General features: G+C 39.7%; 1 pseudogene; it reads right to left on the bottom strand.

Annotated features, from left to right (window-relative positions):
* Positions 1 to 810: 810 nt before the first annotated feature.
* On the bottom strand, positions 811 to 2,753 carry LOC129548206 (tropomyosin alpha-3 chain pseudogene; annotated as a pseudogene).
* Positions 2,754 to 22,091: the final 19,338 nt, after the last annotated feature.

Genomic DNA, 22,091 nt, shown 5'->3' with positions numbered 1-22,091 from the left:
TTTTCTATTTTACCTTGGAATGATTTCTGTTAGTTATATATTTTTTAGAACATTGCTCATTTAATTTTTTTTCAGTTGTATAAAGTTGTTCTTAGTACTTTAAGTTAGACTTTGATCTATCTGCAGTTATACTTACTTTTCTTGTTCTAGTATTCTATTTGAGCCTTTTTTCGTGGTCAATTTCAGCAAAATCTTACCTCTTTTATGAGTCTTTTCTAAGATTCTACTTTTTGGCTTTGTGTATCTTCTCCATTATACATTTGTTTTCTAGTTGGGTGATTTATTCTCTTATTTTTAATCTCTTTTCCTTTTAAATTTCTTTGAATTTGTTCTTTTGCATTTAGAGATATGCATTTGGGAAGTATATGCTTGGTAAAATTTTCAGTTCTTTTAGTTTCAAATTTTCTGTGCTCTTATGATTTAGGTGAGGCTTCTGCAAGCAACCTAGAGATGGCTTGTTTTGGTTTTATTTGTTAAGTCATTGTATTTGTGAAAAAAATTCTCAGTATTTTAGTGAAAGAGTTTAGTATTCATTATGATCACAGATTTATTTGGTCTCTCATTTTATGTTTTTGCTCCCTGTGATTATACTTTGCTTCTTTTTACTTGATTTGCATTCCATTTAAATCAAGTTTAAAATCCTATTTCTACTTTTGTGCTAAATTTTATTTTATTTTTATTTTTTATTTTTGGAGGGACTGGTTCTTTATTTCAAAAAGACATTTATCAATTTTCAGAATCAAAACAGTTATACTATTGTTTTTTTTCTCCTAGTTGGTCCCCAAAGAGACCACACCAAAGGAGAGAACATTTTAAGCCAATTAAGCTGCAGGATGCACACTTAACTAACAGACCTCACTGAAACCTCATCAAAAAAGGGGGATTGGGTAGGGAAAGAAACTTTAAAAGTTCAACACACTGCTAGCCCACAGACTGCAGAGAACTCTCACAGGCAGAGGGGTGACCAGTGTGCCTCAACCCCAAAGAAGCAAAGTTTCAAAATAATATAAAATTTAAAAAGTTTTGTACATAGCTTTTCAAGATTTCTCCAGCACTAACCGATACAAAGCACAATGAGATGGCACTTTTAGAGACAGCAGCTTCAGACCCAGAAAAGGGTGATGAGATGAGTTTCATCAATCAGTGGCAAAACATAATTTTCTTTCCTTTCTTTCAAGAAAGCAGGAGAGCAAATAAGTGGTCACTTGAACATAAGGGGCACATGATCCATTCTGTGAGCAGTTGGAAACAGGGTCGATCTGGGACAAGGATTTGGTCTCAGAGGTTTCACCATCTTAATTGTTTGGTCACTTCTGATGAAAAAAAAAAAAAAAAAAGAGTTGTCCAAAGATACTGTAAAGCTGAAAACCTAAACAGCACTTTTTTTTTTTTTTTTTTGTCTAACTCCTCCTGGAATCATCTTTCTGGTTTGGCAGGTACTTTTTACAGAGCAATGAGGTTTCCCCAAATGGAGCCTTTCTCTGGGCTGCTAGACTCTCAGTAAGGCAGGCCCAAACCTTTTCCCTTTCTCTCTGGAGAAGGCAATATGTATTAAGCCGAAACAATACCTTCCAAAAGTGAGAAAAGGATTAGACTGCTGCTTCAGAACTATGGAATTATCTGAAATGTTTTTTACAAACGGTTGTTACATCAACAACAAAAAAGGTAATTACAAAATGTGTACATCACAACATGCTTTTAAAGACACTTTGCATTGTGCTCACATTCCCTTAAACGTTGTTCCCAAAGGTGCTCAGCCTCTAGCCCAACTGGAATCTCTGGGGAGAGGAAGAGACAGTTTGGCGAAAAGGACACAGGAGTTGGGGCAGGGGGAGGTGGCGAAAGGAGAAAGCAGCCTTCCAGTTAAAGATCAGCCCTCAGTTTAAAGGTCAGCTTCGGGCAGGCTGGCCGCAGCGGAGTCGGGGTGAGAGGGAGGAGCAGCGGCAGGGCGGGGCTGGGGTGCTCTACATCTCATTCAGGTCAAGCAGAGTCTGGTCCAGCATCCTTTGTGTACAGAGGTGCTCCTCTTTGGTGCATTTCAGTTTATCTTCCAAATCATCAATTGTTTTTTTCAGCTTGGCTACCGATCTCTCAGCAAACTCAGCACGGGTCTCTGCCTCCTTGAGTTTATCGGTAAGGATCTTTATCTCTTCCTCATATTTGTCTTCTTTTTGAGAGTACTTTTCTTCAGCAGCACTCAGACACTTCAGGTTCTGGTCCATCAGTTTGATTTGCTCATCCATCTCTCAGCAACGGGACTCTGCCAGCTCAGCTCGCTCCTCTGTGCGTTCCAAGTCTCCCTCAATAATCACCAACTTACGAGCCACCTCTTCATACTTCCTGTCCGCCTCTTCTGCAATGTGCTTAGCTTCTTTGAGTTGGATTTCCTGGAGTTCCATTTTTTCTTCATCTTTTAAGGCTCGGTTTTCAATAACCTTCATACCTCTCTCACTCTCATCAGCGGCTTTCTCAGCTTCCTCCAGTTTCTGCAGGGCAGTGGCCAGGCGCTCTTGAGCTCGGTCTAGCTCCTCTTCAACCAGCTGGATCCTACAGTTCAAGGAGGCCACCTCAGCTTCAGCCTGTTCTCGGGCCCGTCTTTCTCCCTCCACTTCCCGCTGGAGGCGCTCGGCCCTCTCCTCTGCATCATCGGCCTGCTGCTGCAGAACCTGGATCTTGCGCTTCACCGCCTCGATGGTGGTGATCCCGGCCATGGTCCCCACCCAGCTCCCGCTTGCCTTCGCGTTCCTGCCTCCTCCGCTCGGCGTTGCAGCCGCTTCTCCATACTTTTGTGCTAAATTTTAACATGTTACAATGTATATTTAACCAAGTCAAAAGTTAATATCTTAAGCCCCCAACCAAATGCTACAGGAAACTTGGAACATTCTAGCTTCTTTACTTTATGGTTTACCAGAATATAGTTCTTTAGTTCTTTCTTACTGTTAGCTTTCAAACCAGATATTATTTCTATTATATTATAGATGTTATGCTTGTTTAGCTTTACACTTGTTTAGCAGTTTTCTCCCTGTCATTGTTTTGTATCTCTTAACATTTTTCTGAGTTTATTTTTCTACTTCTTGAGGAATGTTCTTTAAAAGTTCCTTTAATGTAGGTGTATTAATGGTAATTATTTCTCTATGAATTAGTGCTAAGTTGCTTCAGTCGTGTCTGACTCTTTGAGACCCTACGGACCATAGGCCTGCCAGGCTCCTCTGTTCACAGGATTCTCCAGGCAAGAATACTAGAGTGTGTTGCCTTTCCCTCCTCCAGGGGATCTTCCCTACCCAAGGATCGAATTTGAGTCTCTATGTCTCCTGCATCAGCAGAGGTAATACCACCTGGGAAGCCCCCAACGACTTTATTTTGTCTTGTCCTTTAAAATATGGCTCTGCTGGGTACAGAGTAGATTAATAATTGTTTTCCCTCAGTCTTTTCAAGTGTTATCCTACTGTTTTCTGTGTTCATATTATTGAGAAATCTGATGTCAGTCTTACTGTCTTTACTTAAAAAAATTTTCTTTTTAATTGGAGTCTAATTACTTTACAATATTGTGTTGGTTGGTTTTGCCATACATTGACATGAATCCACCCCGGGTATACATGTGTTCCCCTTCTTGAACCCCCCTCCCACCTCCCTCTTACTCATATCCTCCCTCTGGGTCATCCCCGCACACCAGCCCCAAGCATCCTGTATCATGCGTCCAACCTGGACTGGTGATTCGTTTCACATATGATAATATACATGTTTCAATGCCATTCTCCCAAATCATCCCACCCTCACCCTCTCCCACAGGGTCCCAAAGACTGTTCTATACACCTGTGTCTCTTTTGCTGTCTCGTATACAGGGTTAAGGTTACCCTCTTTCTAAATTCCAGATATATGCGTTAGTGTACTGTACTGATGTTTTTCTTTCTGGCTTACTTCATTCTGTATAATAGGCTCCAGTTTCATCTACCTCATGGATAAGAAAGCTTTGGTACATATACACAATGGATTATTACTCAGCCATTAAAAAGAATACATTTAAATCAGTTCTAATGAGGTGTCTACTTTTTATATGATTTTTCTTTTATCTCCGGATAATACTAAGATGTTCTGTTATCTTTGGTATTTTCCAGTTACACTTTGATAGAACTGGAAATGACTTTTTGTACAAGCCTTGATCTCCCCCTCCCCCCGTAAATCAGAGCCTGATATATAGATCTGGATAGGTTATTTATTTAGAAACTGATCAGAGGGAAAGGAAAAGTGGGAGTAGAAAAAAATGAAACAAGGATGTAGGGAGAGCCAATGCAAGGGCACCTTATTGATATGGTCACTGCTATAGAAAATTGGGACTTAAGCCCTCTGGGACTCTCTGAGGTAGGCTTTAAGTGACTGTGTGGGGATGCACTAGGGGAGCTTTTATCCACCTGTTTCTGTTCCTCGCTGGTCAAGTATTGTTCTATGAAGTATTAACTCTCTTGAAATATCAGGGTTGATACACAGATGGGTCTGTCAGGTTCCCACATGCACCAGAGAAGTGCCAGAACAGCAAGGAAAAGCTATGAATTATACCTGAAGAAAGATGGTTGTTGCAGTAATGGAGTAAAAAGTGGCCAAGAAAATGTGAGATGGGGCACAAGAAGTGTTGCACATATTTTCTAAAATTTTCTCTTTTTTTTTTGGCTGCACTAGGTCTTTGATGCTCCCTGTGGGCTTTCTCTAGTTGTGGCAAGCAGGGACTACCCTCGAGCTGTGGTAGGTGGGCTTCTCTTGTGGAGCACAGGCTCTAGGATGTGCAGGCTCAGGAGTTGTGGTGCATGGGCTTTGTTGCCCCACAGCTTGTGGAATCTTCCCAGATCAAGGATTGAATCCAAGTTCCTTGTATTGACAGGCGAATTCTGACCACCAGGGAAATCCTGTCCTGCACATTTCATTTTTGCTTCTTCAGTTTTATGTATGTTATATATCCCGAATCTATGGATTTTGTGTTTTATAATTTCCAGAAAATTTTCAAATGTTATCTTTTCAAACACTATCCTTCCTTTTTTCTCTCTCCTTTGATCTTCTTTTTCTCTGTGACTCTGATTGGGCAGGATTTAGACATTTAATTTTTTTCTCTGTGTAGCTTCAATTAAAATTTTTTCCCATATGCTGTACCCTGTGTAATATCTTATACGCTATCTTCTAGTCTGACTTATTATGCATGTGTGTGTGTGTGGTGTGTTTCATTTCAACAATTGTCGTTTCATTTCTTTGAGTCTTGTTACTATTTATAATCATCACAATAATCTGTTTATGATAATTCTTGGGGCTTAAGTCATCCATTTGTTGTTTCTACTGTCTCTCAGTCATGGTGACTTTCTTCCTCATATATCTGCTGATTGTGGGCTTAAGGCTTGTTTTTTCTCTGTGTAAATCCTATGGAATTAGACTGAGGATGTGTTTATCTGGAGAGCATGTGCATCTTCTTCCATCAGGGCCTAGGGAGTACTTCAGATATAGGGGCAATGGTAGGCAGAATAATGGCCCCCCAGATATTTCCCACATTCTAATCCCTGGAACTTGAGTGTATTAACCTTACATGGTGTAAGGAACTTTGAAGATTTGAATTAACTAATGAATGCTCAGATGATGAGATTCAGTGAATTATCCGGATGGGCCCAGTGTAATCACAATATCCTTAAAAGTGGACAAGGTGGATAGAAGGGTAGAATGATGGCAGCATGAGAAGAACTTGGCCTGATGCTGCTGACTTTGAAGGTGGAGGAAGGGGGCCACCAGCCAAGGAATGAAGGCAGCATCTAGAGGCTGGAAAATGAAGAGGAAAAATCTCTCATGAAGCTTCTAGAAGGGTCATAGCCCTGCCAGCCAAGACAGACCCATTTTGGATTTCTGATCTCCAGAACTTATAAGACATTTGTGTTGTTTTCAGCTTATATGGAAAAATTGTGATTCAAACTAGTAAGCATCAAATGAAATATCTGTGTTTAAGTATAGAAAATTTATCTAGTAGGAAATATTTTAAATGTGTAAGCATCAAACTATAGTCTACACAGTTATTTATGTGTGTTTTTATTTTATTTTTTTTTAATTTTTATTTTTTAATTTTAATTGGAGGCTAATTACTTTACAATATTGTATTGGCTTACCATACATTGACATGAATCTGCCCCAGGTGTACATGTGCTCCCCATCCTGAACCCCCCTCCCCTTTTAAAGACTGCTGAATTGTCTTTTGTGCCTAGAGGGATGACAAAATAACTGATGTGTTAGAGATGAAGGTGGTACATTTACCCATAATATATCTGATGTAAATTAATGCAATGCTTATTGCCATTAATTTAGCAGTAACTTTTATGAGAAAAATAACAAATGAATATATATATAGTGACAAGTAAAAGACAACTTTTGATCACAATCTTACTTCTGAGAATTTAAACTAAAGACTGTATCCAAAAGTAAAAAGATGATTACTGTAGTATTTATTCACAATAGATGTCAATATAAAATATTGTCTTCAAACTTAATATTCCACAAAAAATTAAAATGGAAGTGAAATAAAGGATGTAAAATGTCAAATAATAATTATAGAGTTTATGCCATGTGAAAATGCTTGACAGAAAAGAAAAATGTAAACTCATTTCTACCTTTCTCTGCAACAGAAAAATGAAAATAGTTTGGCATAATGGGATAGCAGCATTAATTTAACAACAATTAAGCAAAGATCGATTTTTGAAATGAGTTATTATTAAATGTGGGGCATGTAATATCAAAATATACTTTAATTCCTTACGACTGGTATTGGTGATATGAAGAAGCTTTGTGAATGTCAGTCCCTGTCTCTCCTCGCCCCAGGTTGCACCTGTGCCCTCAGTCTTTCTGTGTTTACAATATACACATGTGAGTGTTTGGGAGCTGAGCCTTGAGTGCACAATGCAGGCTGTAACTGGTTTGTGCCCAATGCCTGGTATAGGGCTGATGTGCCTACAGGAGACTAGGTCAGTTTTGTCTCTCCCCACCATCAGGCATGGTCAGCTACATGACTGACCTGCCATATACAAGGTCTCCTGTTTTATACTCCAGAACACATTGGTGAACTTTTTTTAATTTGTTTGTTTTTTCAGCTCTGTAAGTTCTGTTAGATTCTTTTTGTGTCTGTAATCAAGTATAACTCCCCAGACAGTTCAGGTGACCCTCCCTTCTCTGGAACGTGGCTACCCATCCCCTCAGATGTCAACTACTTCTGTGCAGTCCTCTGCCACTTGTCATCACATTTCTTGGCTGCCCAGTCTATCGAGGTCTAGAGTTAATCACATCTGTTGGATACATATAGGATTGTCATCGATCTGATTATGAATAGGACCAATCACTGCTCTGTCTACCATCTCTAAAAAACTTTACACTGGATAATATGACTTCAGCTGGGTAACTTATTCGTTTATTTTTTAGCGTTCAGTCTGAATCATCCTTATTTATGATATTTACTGCATGACCTGAGATGGGAGATGCTGATCTGAGAGTGTAAGTTTCCCAAACTCATTCAAGCAATGGGACCAGGGGTTGTTTCAGCTCTTGTTTGTGAAAAGATATGTGTGCTGAGCTTTGGAGACATAGCTGGAATAGTTGGCATGGGTTTATGTCTCGGCACATTCCAAGGACACGTTCAGGTGTGCAATCACCCTGGCTGTTGCAATACATAGAAATGGGATGTTCTGCTGGAGTTAGAATAACCTCAAACAGTACAAAGTACAAACTTCTCATGAACTTGAAGTTTTCTCTGGACTCCCCATATAACTACTGAATGTCAACCCCTCCCCCACAGAAAACAAATGGACTAAATCCAGGTTGTAGATGAGTAATCATGAATGTGCCTTACACTGGAGCTATGTTAGATTTTCACTTGGCATTCAGGTGCTTGTCTGAAACTTGGCATCTTGGAACTGAAAAGGCAAAGACTATGAAAAGAATGTTTAATTTGCTCTGTGGAGAAACTTGAAGTCCAATTGCTATTTAAAGAAATAGTTTGATAATCTGGAAGAGTGACATTTTCAACAATCTTATTAATTAAAACCTTGCTGTCTTTTCTGTCATACTTTTGCATCTCAAAATCAGTAACTAAATATTTCATTTGTTGATCTGTTTCATTTATATATTTTTAAAAATTTATTTATTTTAATTGGAGGCTAATTACTTTACAATATTGTATTGATTTTGCCATACATTGACATGAATCCGCCCCAGGTGTACATGTGTTCCCCATCTTGAACCCCCCTCCCACTTCCCTCCCCATATCATTCCTCTGGGTCGTCCCAGTGCACCAGCCCCGAGCATCATTTATATTTTTAATATTATAACTATTGCACTAAGTATTGCCCAGATACTATGCTAAACAATTTAGAAGATTTACTTCGTTAAATCCTTATGACAGCCTTAGTTACAATTTCTTTCTGTTTTATACAGATTAGAGAATTGAGACTTAGAGAGGTTTGTTAACTTGCCTTAGTAAGTGAAAGTCTTAGGAAGTTATAAGGCTTAGTAAATTTCACAGCTCTAATTTGAACCTAGGTAACTTATTTCCAGAGTCCACTTGTGTACTTAACAGTGCACTGTGTGGTGTATGACCAACACAAACAAAAGTTTTTGAAAAGTCAAAACAGATGTCCTGGCATCGAAACACTAAAGGTCATACCCTTTTCTTAGTCATAGTGTCTACATTATGCTCTGTCCTCTGACCTGCCTCACGTTGCCTTGGGTGGTGGGGATGTTGATAATGGGGCAGGGTGTATGTATGTGTCAGTGACTGAGTGCCATTTCTGAGCTTCCATAACATATTTACTCTAGACACAACTTCCCAATCTGTTTCATGTCATCCTAATGGGTGTCCAGGTATTCTTATCATGAAATAGAGAATGCAGTTCATGCCTTGGAGGACGAGATCTAACCTTTCTGAAGACAAGGTTAGCTGGAACAGGAACGTAACTATAGCAAGTTTAGAATTAATTGTCATTCCTCCCTTCCCATTAGAAGTATTTTAAATATAAGAAAAGGCTTTAACTAAGTGATTGATAAGTCTCAGTTCAGTTCAGTTCAGTTGCTCAGTCGTGTCCGAATCTTTGCGACCCCATGAATCACAGCACGCCAGGCCTCCCTGTCCATCACCAACTCCCGGAGTTCACTCAAACTCATGTCCACAGAGTCGGGGATGCCATCCAGCCATCTCATTCTCTGTCGTCCCCGTCTCCTCCTCCCACCCCCGATCCCTCCCAGCATCAGAGTCTTTTCCAGTGAGTCAACTTGTCGCATGAGGTGGCCAAAGTATTGCAGTTTCAGCTTTAGCATCAGTCCTTCGAATGAACACCCAGGATTGATCTCCTTTAGAATGGACTGGTTGGATCTCCTTGCAGTCCAAGGGACTCTCAAGAGTCTTCTCCAACACCACAGTTCAAAAACATCAATTCTTCGGCAATCACCTTTCTTCACAGTCCAACTCTCACATCCATACATGACCACTGGAAAAACCATAGCCTTGACTAGACGGACCTTGGTTGGCAAAGTAATGTCTCTGCTTTTTAATATGCTATCTAGGTTGGTCATAACTTTCCTTCCAAGGAGTAAGCGTCTTTTAATTTTCTGGCTGCAATCAGCATCTGCAGTGATTTTGGAGCCCCCCAAAATAAAGTCTGACACTGTTTCCACTGTTTCCCCATCTATTTCCCATGAAGTGATGGGACCAGATGCCATGATCTTCATTTTCTGAATGTTGAGCTTTTCTCAAATCCAAGAAATGAAAGTTTTCATCACTTAAAATCAGTAGTAGATTTTAGAATCAGCAGAGTCTAGAATTCCTGCTTGGGGTTTTGGAAATAAATTATGGTGATGGTTTCAGGACATTGTGAAGACAATCAATGCCACTGAATTATACATGTAAAAATAGTTGAAATGGAAAATTTTATTATATATATAGATAGATATTTTGTCACAATAAAAAGTCAGTAATAAGGGCTTCCTGGTGGCTCAGTGGTAAAGAATCTGCCTGCCAAAGTAGAAGACATGGATTCGATCCCTGGTTGGGGGAGATCCCACATACCTTGGAGCAACTAAGACTATGAACCACAACTATTGAGCCATTAACTAATGGGCTTCCCCAGTGGCTCAGACAGTAAAGAATCTGCCCACCATACAGGACACCTGGGTTTGATCCCTAGGTCAGGAAGATCCCCTGGAGAAAGAAATGACTACCCACTTAAATGTGGCACTTTAGTTAAAGACAAGGCCAAGGACAACGTGAGACACAGAACAGAGCTGCATATTTAACAGACATGAAAGGGCATAATAGAAGTTGGTACAAAGTTCCTGTGGATAGAGGGAACATCTGCGAGGGGATTGAGAAAAAATGAGAGTTGAGTTTGGTGAATGGAGCTAGCAGGGAGTATCAATCTGCACTTGAGGCCAGCCTTCGTCATGGAAGACACCCTGGAAGATGAAAACCTGAACATGAGGCACCATCTTCTTCCCAACTCCACACTTGCACAGGCAGTACAGGCGGAGGTCCAAGTGCTCTAATGGATCTGTGTCCCAGGATACACACTTGGGTCCAGGATTCAGGGAGAAGTCTTGTCTTTTACAAGAAGACCCTGGGAAAGAAAGTTTTAGAGATTCCCAAGAGATACCAATCAGACTGTCTGGGGAAAGGGGTCTGTTGTTCAGAATACTTTAAGCAGCATCCTGCTGACACCAGCCACAGGTTGAAAGGAACTGCAACACTAAGCTGAATTTGATGAAGTTACGAGAGATTAAGAACAGAGAGGTTCCTCCACCCACCAACACGCCCTACATTTTATCTGAAGGGTCCAAGGTTTCAAGATGTTTGATGGTTTATCATCTGACCTATACAGTAGAGAGAAATGCTCTAGAAGTAGACAGAAAGAAAAAAAAAATTACAACTCTACAGATGAGTTTTTGAATAGAAGGGTTCTAACATGATGGATGGCGCAGAAGCGACCCCGGCTGTGTGACGGACAGCTCAGAAGCGACGTCTGAGAGGAGCTACACCACATCCAAGAGGTCAGGAGCGGCGACCGAGAGGAGCTACCCCTCGTGCGAGGTCAGGTGCGGTGGCCGAGAGGAGCAACCCCACGTCCAAGTGGCAGCGGCTGGGGACACAAGAGAGCTGAGAGGAGCTATTCCATGTTCAAGGTCAGGAGGGGCGGCCGTGAGGAGATACCCCTCGTCCAAGGTAAGGAACAGCGACTGTGCTTTGCTGGAGCAGCCATGAAAAGATATCCCACGACCAAGGTAAGAGAAACCCAATTAAGACGTTAGGTATTGCGAGAGGGCATCAGAGGGCAGACACACTGAAATCATAATCACAGAGACTAGTTGATCTGATCACATGGACCACAGACTTGTCTAACTCCATGAAACTAAGCCATGCTGTGTGGGGCTACCCAATATGGGCGGGTCATGGTGGAGAGATCTGACAGAATGTGGTCCACTGAGACGGGAATGGCAAACCACTTCAGTATATTTGCCTTGAAAACCCCATGAACATTATGAAAAGGCAAAATTATAGGATACTGAATGAGGAACTCCCCAGGTTGGTAGGTGCACAATATGCTACTGGAGATCAGTGGAGAAATAAATACAGAAAGACTGAAGGGATGGAGCAAAAGCAAAAACAATACCCAGTTGTGGATGTGACTGGTGATAGAGTAAGGTCCAATGCTGTAAAAAGCAATATTGCATAGGAACCTGGAATGTTAGGTCCATGAATCAAGGCAAATTGGAATTGGTCAAACAGGAGATGGCAAGAGTGACCATCAACATTCTAGGAATCAGTGAACTAAAATTGACTGGAATGGGCGAATTTAACTCAGATGACCATTATATCTACTACTGTGGGCAGGAATCCCTTAGAAGAAATGGAGTAGCCATCATGGTCAACAAAAGTGTCCAAAATACAGTACTTGGATGCAATCTCAAAAACGACAGAATGATCTCTGTTCGTTTCCAAGGAAAACCATTCACTATTACAGTAAGCCAAGCCTACGCCCCAACCAGTAAAGCTGAAGAAGCCAAAGTTGAATGGTTCTATGAAAACCTGCAACACCTTTTAGAACTAACACCCCAAAAAGATGTCCTTTTCATTACAGGGGAATGGAATGCAAAAGTAGGAAATCAAGAAACACCTGGAGTAACAGGCAAATTTGGCCTTGGAGCACGGAATGAAGTAGGACAAAGGATAATAGTTTTGTCAAGAGAACGCATTGGTAATAGCAAACACCCTCTTCCAACAACACAAGAGAAGACGCTACACATGGACATCACTAGATGGTCAACACCGAAATCAGACTGATTATATTTTTTACAGCCAAAGATGGAGAAGCTCTATGCAGTTAGCAAAAACAAGACTGTGGCTCAGATCATGAACTTCTTATTGCCAAATTCAGACTTAAATTGAAGAAAGTAGGGAAAACGACTAGACCATTCAGATATTACTAAATCAAATCCCTTATGATTATAAAGTGGAAATGAAAAATAGATTTAAGGGACTAGATCTGACAGAGTGCCTAATGAACTGTGGACAGAGGTTTGTGACACTGTAGAGGAGACAGGGATCAAGACCATCCCCATGGAAAAGAAATGCAAAAAAGAAAAATGGCTGTCTGGGGAGGCCTTACAAATAGCTGTGAAAAGAAGAGAAGTGAAAAGCAAAGGAGAAAAGGAAAGATATAAGCATCTGAATGCAAAGTTCCAAAGAATAGCAAGGAGAGGTAAGAAAATCTTCCTCAGCGACCAATGCAAAGAAATAGAGGAAAAAAACAGAATAGGAAAGACAAGGGATCTCTTCAAGAAAATTAGAGATACAACGGGAACATTTCATGCAAAGATGGGCTCGATAAAGGACAGAAATGGTATGGACCTAACAGAAGCAGAAGTTATTAAGAAGAGGTGGCAAGAATACACAGAAGAACTGTACAAAAAAGATCTTCACGACCAAGATAATCACGATGCTGTGATCACTCACCTAGAGCCAGACATCTTGGAATGTGAAGTCAAGTGGGCCTTAGAAAGCATCACTACGAACAAAGCTAGTGGAGGTGATGGAATTCCAGTTGAGCTATTTCAAATCCTGAAAGACGATGCTGTGAAAGTGCTGCACTCAATATGCCAGCAAATTTGGAAAACTCAGCAGTGGCCACAGGACTGGAAAATGTCAGTCTTCATTCCAATCCCAAAGAAAGGCAATGCCAAAGAATGCTCAAACTACCACACAATTGCACTCATCTCACACGCTAGTAAAGTCATGCTCAAAATTCTCCAAGCCAGGCTTCAGCAATATGTGAACCATGAACTTCCAGATGTTCAAGCAGGTTTTAGAAAAGGCAGAGGAACCAGAGATACAATTGCCAACATCCACTGGGTCATGGAAAAAGCAAGAGAGTTCCAGAAAAACATCTATTTCTGCTTCATTGACTATGCCAAAGCCTTTGACTGTGTGGATCACAACAAACTGTGGAAAATTCTGAGAGAGATGGGAATACCAGACCACCTGACCTACCTCTTGAGGAACCTATATGCAGGTCAGGAAGCAACAGTTAGAACTGGACATGGAACAACAGACTGATTCCAAATAGGAAAAGGAGTATGTCAAGGCTGTATATTGTCATACTGCTTATTTAACTTATATGCAGAGTACATCATGAGGAACGCTGGGCTGGAAGAAGGACAATCTGGAATCAAGACTGCCGGGAGAAATATCAATAATCTCAGATAAGCAGATGACACCACCCTTATGGCAGAAAGTGAAGAGGAACTAAGAAGCATCTTGATGAAAGTGAAAGAGGAGAGTGAAAAAGTTGGCTTGAAGCTCAACATTCAGAAAACGAAGATCATGGCATCTGGTCCCATCACTTCATGGGAAATAGATGGGGAAACAGTGGAAACAGTGTCAGACTTTATTTTTTGGGCTCCAAAATCACTGTGGATGCTGACTGCAGCCATGAAATTAAAAGACGCTTACTCCTTGGAAGGAAAGTTATGACCAACCTAGAGAGCATATTAAAGAGCAGAGACATTACTTTGCCAACCAAGGTCCATCTAGTCAAGGCTATGGTTTTTCCAGTGGTCCTGGATGGATGTGAGAGTTGGATGTGAAGAAATCTGAGCGCCAAAGAATTGATGCTTTTGAACTGTGGTGTTGGAGAAGACTCTTGAGAGTCCCTTGGATTGCAAGGAGATCCAACCAGTCCATTCTAAAGGAGATCAGTCCTGGGTGTTCATTCGAAGGACTGATGCTAAAGCTGAAACTCCAATACTTTGGCCACCTCATGCGACGAGTTGACTCACTGGAAAAGACTCTGATGCTGGAAGGGATTGGGGGCAGGAAGAGAAGGAGATGACAGAGAATGAGATGGCTGGATGGTATCCCCAACTCGATGGACATGAGTTTGAGTGAACTCTGGGAGTTGGTGATGGACAGGGAGTCCTGGCGTGCTGCGATTCATGGGGTCGCAAAGAATTGGATACGACTGAGCTACTGAACTGAACTGAACAAAACTGATGGAAGAGATATAAGAGAACTCTGATGAATGTTGAGTTAATTCCTAGCACAATTTCAAATAACCTAGAAGGTATGTAAGTAGAAAAAATCCTGGGAAAACTATACTTTCAGGGATCATTTATATAATTCAGTACTAGAAAAGTTCCCTTAAGTGCCAGGAATGTAAAGATGGCATGATAGTTGTAGACAAGACCACTCTGATATATATGAAAGTTGAGAAAAGATAAAATCCTAAGATTTCTCATCACAAGGAAAAACAAGTTCTTTTTTTTCGTTTTATTGTAACTATATGAGATGATGGATGTTAGCTAAATTTAAGAATCATTTGGTAATCATTTCATAATATTTGTAAGTCAAACTGTTGTGCTGTCTACCTTAGACATATACAGTGATTTGCATTAATTATATCACTGTAAAACTGGAGGGGAATAAAAAATATCCAAAAAGAGGAAAAGTAAATCTAACTTCTGTGGTGTTGAATCTGACCAAATTTTATCCTCATTTTGAAAAACTGGATTTCTCTCTTTCCATTTTGAGCTGTAGTTCTTTATACTACAGCTTAATAAGATATGGCCATTTGTTGGAAATAAACAAACACACATCTTCTTCTCTTTGTAGCTTTCATTTCCATGCCCTTTATAGTGTGTTTGATGAGGGATTTTCTTAAATTAAAATAGTTTAATTTATTATTTTTCTCTTTTATGCAGTTAGTATTTTTTTGCCTTGTTTAGACATTCCATTTTGCTTTTTCTAAAAGACTCATTGTTTTTCCTTCCGTATCAGTCTATGATACATTTGAAATTGATCTTTTGTGTGTGTGTGTATAATGTGAGGTTAGAGCCAAGATTAAATTTTTTCATAAGGGAATCTTCTATTGGCCCTGTCCTGTGTACTATTATAAACCTGGTGGCTGTATTTATGTGACTCTGTTTCTGGATTTGCTGTTGATTCCACTGGTCAATTTGCCTGTCTTCAGATAAATTCCACATTGTCTTGATTACTACTCTTTTATTGACAACTGGTTGGGTAATTTCTCCAGATTTGTTTTTATTTTACAAGATTGCCTTATCTATTTCTGACCTTTTGTATTTCCTAGTAAGCTTTTGGAATTGGCTTGTCAACTTCAACATAACAATAAATACCTACTGGGGAACTGAGTGGGAATCTCATGGAATCTACAGATCAGCTGAAGGAGTTGATATATCTATAACATTGTACCTTCCAGACCATGACTATAATAAATTCTTTGGTTTATTAAGGTGTTCATTTTATAATGATAAGGTTTCAGATTTTCTATAGAGAAATATATTTTGTTAGATTAATTCCTACCATTTCTCAATGATTTGCTTGTTAAATCTTCATCTTTTTGCTGTTATGTTGTTAAACAATTATTCAATGTAACAGCAAAATTTTCACAATTTTATCATGAAATGTTTAAATATATGGAAAATTTGAAAAACTACAATGAACCTTATGAATACTTATGTACCACCACACTGACTTGAATTTAACACTTTATCTTATTTGCTTTTGCATATATTTATCCATTGTTGCATCTCTCTATTCACCCATCAGTCTATCTTATTATTTGGATATATTTTGAAATACTTTGCAGACATTAGTACTTTCTTCCTAATTATTTCAGCATGCAATATCATCAACCTGAGTTTGATATTTTTCGTGGCTCCTTTATTTCTTTTGAGGTAAAATTTTCATGTAATGAAGTGACCATCTGAAGTATATGATTTGAAGTTGACAAATGCTTATATGCATGCAAACCAAATCCCTATAATTATACAGGCAATTACCATCACCATGTTCCCTCATGCCTCATCACAGTCGATCTGCAACCCCATGCTTCTAGAGGTAACTGCTGTTCTGAATTTTTCAACACAGTTTTCACCTGTGTTAGATATATGTGTAAGTGAAATCAAGTTACACACTTGTGTATGTAACTAATCTGTTATATCTTATTCCTGAGTAGTAATCTATTTTGGAAATAGTCCATAACTTACTGATTCATCTACAAATTGACATATGGGTTGTTTCTAGTTTGGAGCTAGTAAAAGCATTTATGTATAATTTTTATTTTTTTTGTGGACGTTAGTTTTCCTTTGTCTTAGATAAATACTCAAAATTGGACTTGCTGAGTCAAGGGTACTTGTAGGCTTAGCTTTATAAAAACTGCTTGGAAGTTTTCCCAAAGTGGCACCAGCCGTGTACACTAGCCTGATGAGTCAAATTCCCCTTGTGGTAGAGACCTCACATGGGAAGTGGAGGTATCATGTCAAGTGATAAATAAATGTCAGTCTCCTTTCATGTCTTCAAATACAACACTGGAAGTTGTGGGAAGGAGCATAATTTCATGCTGCTGTTTCTGAATGGTTTCTGTTCCATTCTTTGTCTTTTAAAAAAAATTAACTAATTTATTTTAATTGGTGGCTAATTACTTTACAACATTGTAGTGGTTTTTGCCATATTGACATGAATCAGCCATGGGTATACATGTGTTCCCCATCCTGAACGCCCCTCCCACCTCCCTTCCCATTCCAACCCTCAGTGTCATCCCAGTCCACCAGCCCTAACCCTGTCTCATGCATTGAACCTGGACTGGTGATCTATTTCACATATGATAATACACATGTTTCAATGCTATTCTCTCAAATCATCCCACCCTTGCCTTCTTTCACAGAGTCCAAAAGACTGTTCTTTACAACTGTGTCTCTTTTGCTGTCTCGCATATAGGGTCATCGTTACCATCTTTCTAAATTCCATATATGTGCGTCAGTATACTGTATTGGTGCTTTTCTTTCTGGCTTACTTTACTGTGTATAATAGGCTCCGGTTTCACCCACCTCATTCAGTCAGTTCAGTTCAGTCGCTCAGTCGTGTCAAACTCTTTCCGACCCCATGAATCAGAGAACGCCAGGCCTCCCTGTCCATCACCAACTCCCGGAGTTCACTCAAACTCATGTCCATCGAGTCAGGGATGCCATCCAGCCATCTCATTCTCTGTCGTCCCCTTCTCCTCCCGCCCCCAATCCCTCCGAGCATCAGAGTCTTTTCCAGTGAGTCAACTCGTCGCATGAGGTGGCCAAAGTATTGGAGTTTCAGCTTTAGCATCAGTCCTTCGAATGAACACCCAGGACTGATCTCCTTTAGAATGGACTGGTTGGATCTCCTTGCAGTCCAAGGGACTCTCAAGAGTCTTCTCCAACACCACAGTTCAAAAGCATCAATTCTTTGGCGCTCAGATTTCTTCACATCCAACTCTCACATCCATCCAGGACCACTGGAAAAACCATAGCCTTGACTAGATGGACCTTGGTTGGCAAAGTAATGTCTCTGCTCTTTAATATGCTCTCTAGGTTGGTCATAACTTTCCTTCCAAGGAGTAAGCGTCTTTTAATTTCATGGCTGCAGTCAGCATCCACAGTGATTTTGGAGCCCAAAAAATAAAGTCTGACACTGTTTCCACTGTTTCCCCATCTATTTCCCATGAAGTGATGGGACCAGATGCCATGATCTTCGTTTTCTGAATGTTGAGCTTCAAGCCAACTTTTTCACTCTCCTCTTTCACTTTCATCAAGATGCTTCTTAGTTCCTCTTCACTTTCTGCCATAAGGGTGGTGTCATCTGCTTATCTGAGATTATTGATATTTCTCCCGGCAGTCTTGATTCCAGATTGTCCTTCTTCCAGCCCAGCGTTCCTCATGATGTACTCTGCATATAAGTTAAATAAGCAGTATGACAATATACAGCCTTGACATACTCCTTTTCCTATTTGGAATCAGTCTGTTGTTCCATGTCCAGTTCTAACTGTTGCTTCCTGACCTGCATATAGGTTCCTCAAGAGGTAGGTCAGGTGGTCTGGTATTCCCATCTCTCTCAGAATTTTCCACAGTTTGTTGTGATCCACACAGTCAAAGGCTTTGGCATAGTCAATGAAGCAGAAATAGATGTTTTTCTGGAACTCTCTTGCTTTTTCCATGACCCAGTGGATGTTGGCAATTGTATCTCTGGTTCCTCTGCCTTTTCTAAAACCTGCTTGAACATCTGGAAGTTCATGGTTCACATATTGCTGAAGCCTGGCTTGGAGAATTTTGAGCATGACTTTACTAGCGTGTGAGATGAGTGCAATTGTGTGGTAGTTTGAGCATTCTTTGGCATTGCCTTTCTTTGGGATTGGAATGAAGACTGACATTTTCCAGTCCTGTGGCCACTGCTGAGTTTTCCAAATTTGCTGGCATATTGAGTGCAGCACTTTCACAGCATCGTCTTTCAGGATTTGAAATAGCTCAACTGGAATTCCATCACCTCCACTAGCTTTGTTCGTAGTGATGCTTTCTAAGGCCCACTTGACTTCACATTCCAAGATGTCTGGCTCTAGGTGAGTGATCACAGCATCGTGATTATCTTGGTCATGAAGATCTTTTTTGTACAGTTCTTCTGTGTATTCTTGCCACCTCTTCTTAATAACTTCTGCTTCTGTTAGGTCCATACCATTTCTGTCCTTTATCGAGCCCATCTTTGCATGAAATGTTCCCTTGCTATCTCTAATTCTACCCACCTCATTAGAACTGAATCAAATCCATTCTTTTTAATGGCTGAGTAATATTCCATTGTGTATATGTACCACCTCCTTCTTATCCATTTGTCTGGTGATGGACATCTAGGTTCCTTCCATGTCCTGGCTATTGTATACAGTGCTGTGATGACCACTAGGGTATACGTGTCTTTTTCAATTCTGGTTTCCTCAGTTTGTATGCCAGCGGTGGGATTGCTGGGTCATATGGCAGTTCTATGTCCAGTTTTTCAAGGAATTTCCACACTATTCTTCTTTGTGGCTGTACTAGTTTGCATTCCCACTAACAATGTAAGAGGGTTCCCTTTTCTCCATACCCTCTCCAGCATCTTTTTTTTGTAGACTTTTGGATAGCAGCCATTCTGACTGGCATGAAATGATACCTCATTGTGGTTTTGATTTGCCTTTCTCTGATAATGAGTGATGTTGACCATCTTTTCATGTGCTTGCTAGCCTTCTGTATGTCTTCTTTGGAGAAATGCCTGTTTCGTTTTTTGGCCCATTTTTTAATTGGGTCTTTTATTTTCCTGGAATTGAGCTGCAGGAGTTGCTTGTATATTTTGGAGATTAATTCTTTGTCAGCTGCTTCATTATTATTTTCTCCTTCCTGAAGTCTGTCTTTTCACCTTGCCCCTTCGTTGTGCAAAAGTTTTTAAGTTTAATTAGGTCCCATTTGTTTATTTTTGCTTTATTTCCATTACTCTGTGAGGTGGGTCATGGAGGATCCTGCTGTGATTTATGTCAGAGAGTGTTTTGCCTATATTTTCCTCTAGGAGTTTCATAGTTTCTGGTCTTATGTGTATACTTTTGATCCATTTTGAGTTTATTTTTGTGTATGGTGTTAGAAAGTGTTCTAGTTTCATTCTTTTACAAGTGGTTGACCAGTTTTCCCAGAACCACTTGTTAAAGGGATTGTCTTTTCTCCATTTTATATTCTTGCCTCCTTTGTCAAAGATAAGGTGTCCATAGGTGTGTTGATTTATCTTTGAGCTTTCTATTTTGTTTCATTGATCTATCTTTCTGTCTTTGTGCCAGTACCATACTGTCTTCATGACTGTAACTTTGTAGTATAGTCTGAAGTCAGGCAGTTTGATCCCTCCAATTCCATTCTTCTTTCTCAAGATCATTTTGTCTATTCGAGGTTTTTTCTATTGCCATACAAATTGTGAAATTATTTGTTCTAGTTCTCTGAAAAATACCGTTGGTAGCTTGATAGGGATTGCACTGAATCTATAGATTGCTTTGGATAGTATATCATTTTCACTATATTGATTCTTCTGATCAATGAACATGGTATATTTCTCCATCTATTTTTGCCATCTTTGATTTCTTTCAACAGTGTTTTATAGTTTTCTATATATAGGTCTTCCTAAATATTTTATTATTTTCTTTGCAATGTCTTATTTGATATCTTTGTAACCTCTGGCACTGTGACCTCCCTCTTATTTCTTGAGAAGTTTTTTCTGTATTGGCTTCTTTGATGGTGTTCTCCTCTCCTTCAGGATTTTTATTTTTCAGGTTGATTTCCTTCACCTCCCTTCTTTCTCCTTAAATGTTGGCATTCTGCAGGGTTCTTTCTATTTACTTTCTGGATGACCACATCCAAACCTGGCACAATGATTTCCTGACTTACTGTTATCTCTTACAGTGAACAAAACATGAGGATGGATTGGTAGAGCTGAATGTCAGCATCTTTTCACCTCTAATGAGATAACAGAACCAGGCACAGCTGGGTCTAATAGTGGCTGCTAAGATCAGAAACGGGGAAGTAAGAAGACATGAGGTGCCTGATGACAGGAATATATAACATCACCTGTGATATTAATATTTGAAGTTGAATCTGATCAGACATCTAGATTTGATTACCTGTTTACAGAAATATAGAGTATGGTGTACAATCAGCAAAATCTAGAGTAAGTAAAATTCTATAAGACACACCATTCACTTTTTTCAATAAAAATTGGGAAAGAGGCAGGAGGGAAGGGAGGGAGGAAGAGAGAAAGAGAAAGGGAGAGAGAAGTTTAAAAAAACAAAAACCTTAAGAGAAATTCTTGCTTGAATTCTTTAAAAAAAATTTTTTTTTAAAATTTTATTGGAGGCAAATTACCTTACATTAATATATTGGTTGGGTTTGCCATACATTGACACGAATTCTGATTTGAAAAAAATTAAAAACAAACAAGCATGTATCGGTTATTGGGAGAAGTTTGTATAAAAACTGGATAGTATGTAATATTAAGAAATCATTGTTAATTTTTTATGTGATAAAAGTATTGGGATTATTTTTTAAAGCAAAGAATCATTCTTAAAACATTTATGGGTAAAAAGATAGGATATTTAATATTTAGTTCAAAATAATAATACGGTAGGATATTGTTGGGGATATGGGTAAAACAAAATTGGTGATGAGATGAGAATTTTGAAAGCTATCAGAAGAAGTCTTCTTGTGAAAATGATATTTAAACACAAACTTGAACAAGCTGCTATGGTGGCCTGTGTGCCTGTCTGAGGGAAGAAATTTCCTGGAGGAAAGAAATCACAGAGGCCCTGAGCTCTCCTGCCAAGGTCAAGTTGAAGGGCAGGAGGAAGGCAGGCAGTGGAGGCGAGGGAGTTGAGAACCGTGGGGAATGATCTGGGAGAGGTGGCTGTTACTTGCACCTCCTGAGGTCTCGTGTGCCAGTGAGGAGATAAGGCCTTTCCTTTTCACATATCTGGAAATCTTTGAAGTTCTGGACATGGGTGTCTCATCACTGAATCACATCTGAAAGAACCACTCTGGGCTGTGGTGTGGACAATGAGGCCAACAGTGGCAGGGAGAGGTTCATTATCTGAATAATTGACATAGGAGACAGGCTTGTTGTAGGTGGTGGTGGTGGTGGTGGTTGTGATGAAAAAGAGTGGATCCTGAATATATATTGAAGATAGAGCCAACAGGCTCTAAAACAGATAGGATGTGAGTGT

Source organism: Moschus berezovskii, chromosome 24, assembly GCF_049115385.1.
Source record: "Moschus berezovskii isolate FMDL1 chromosome 24, NW_MosBer_1.0, whole genome shotgun sequence".
NCBI lineage: Eukaryota > Metazoa > Chordata > Mammalia > Artiodactyla > Moschidae > Moschus > Moschus berezovskii.
Note: the sequence above shows the minus strand (reverse complement) of the source record. Positions and strands in the feature narration are given on the sequence as shown.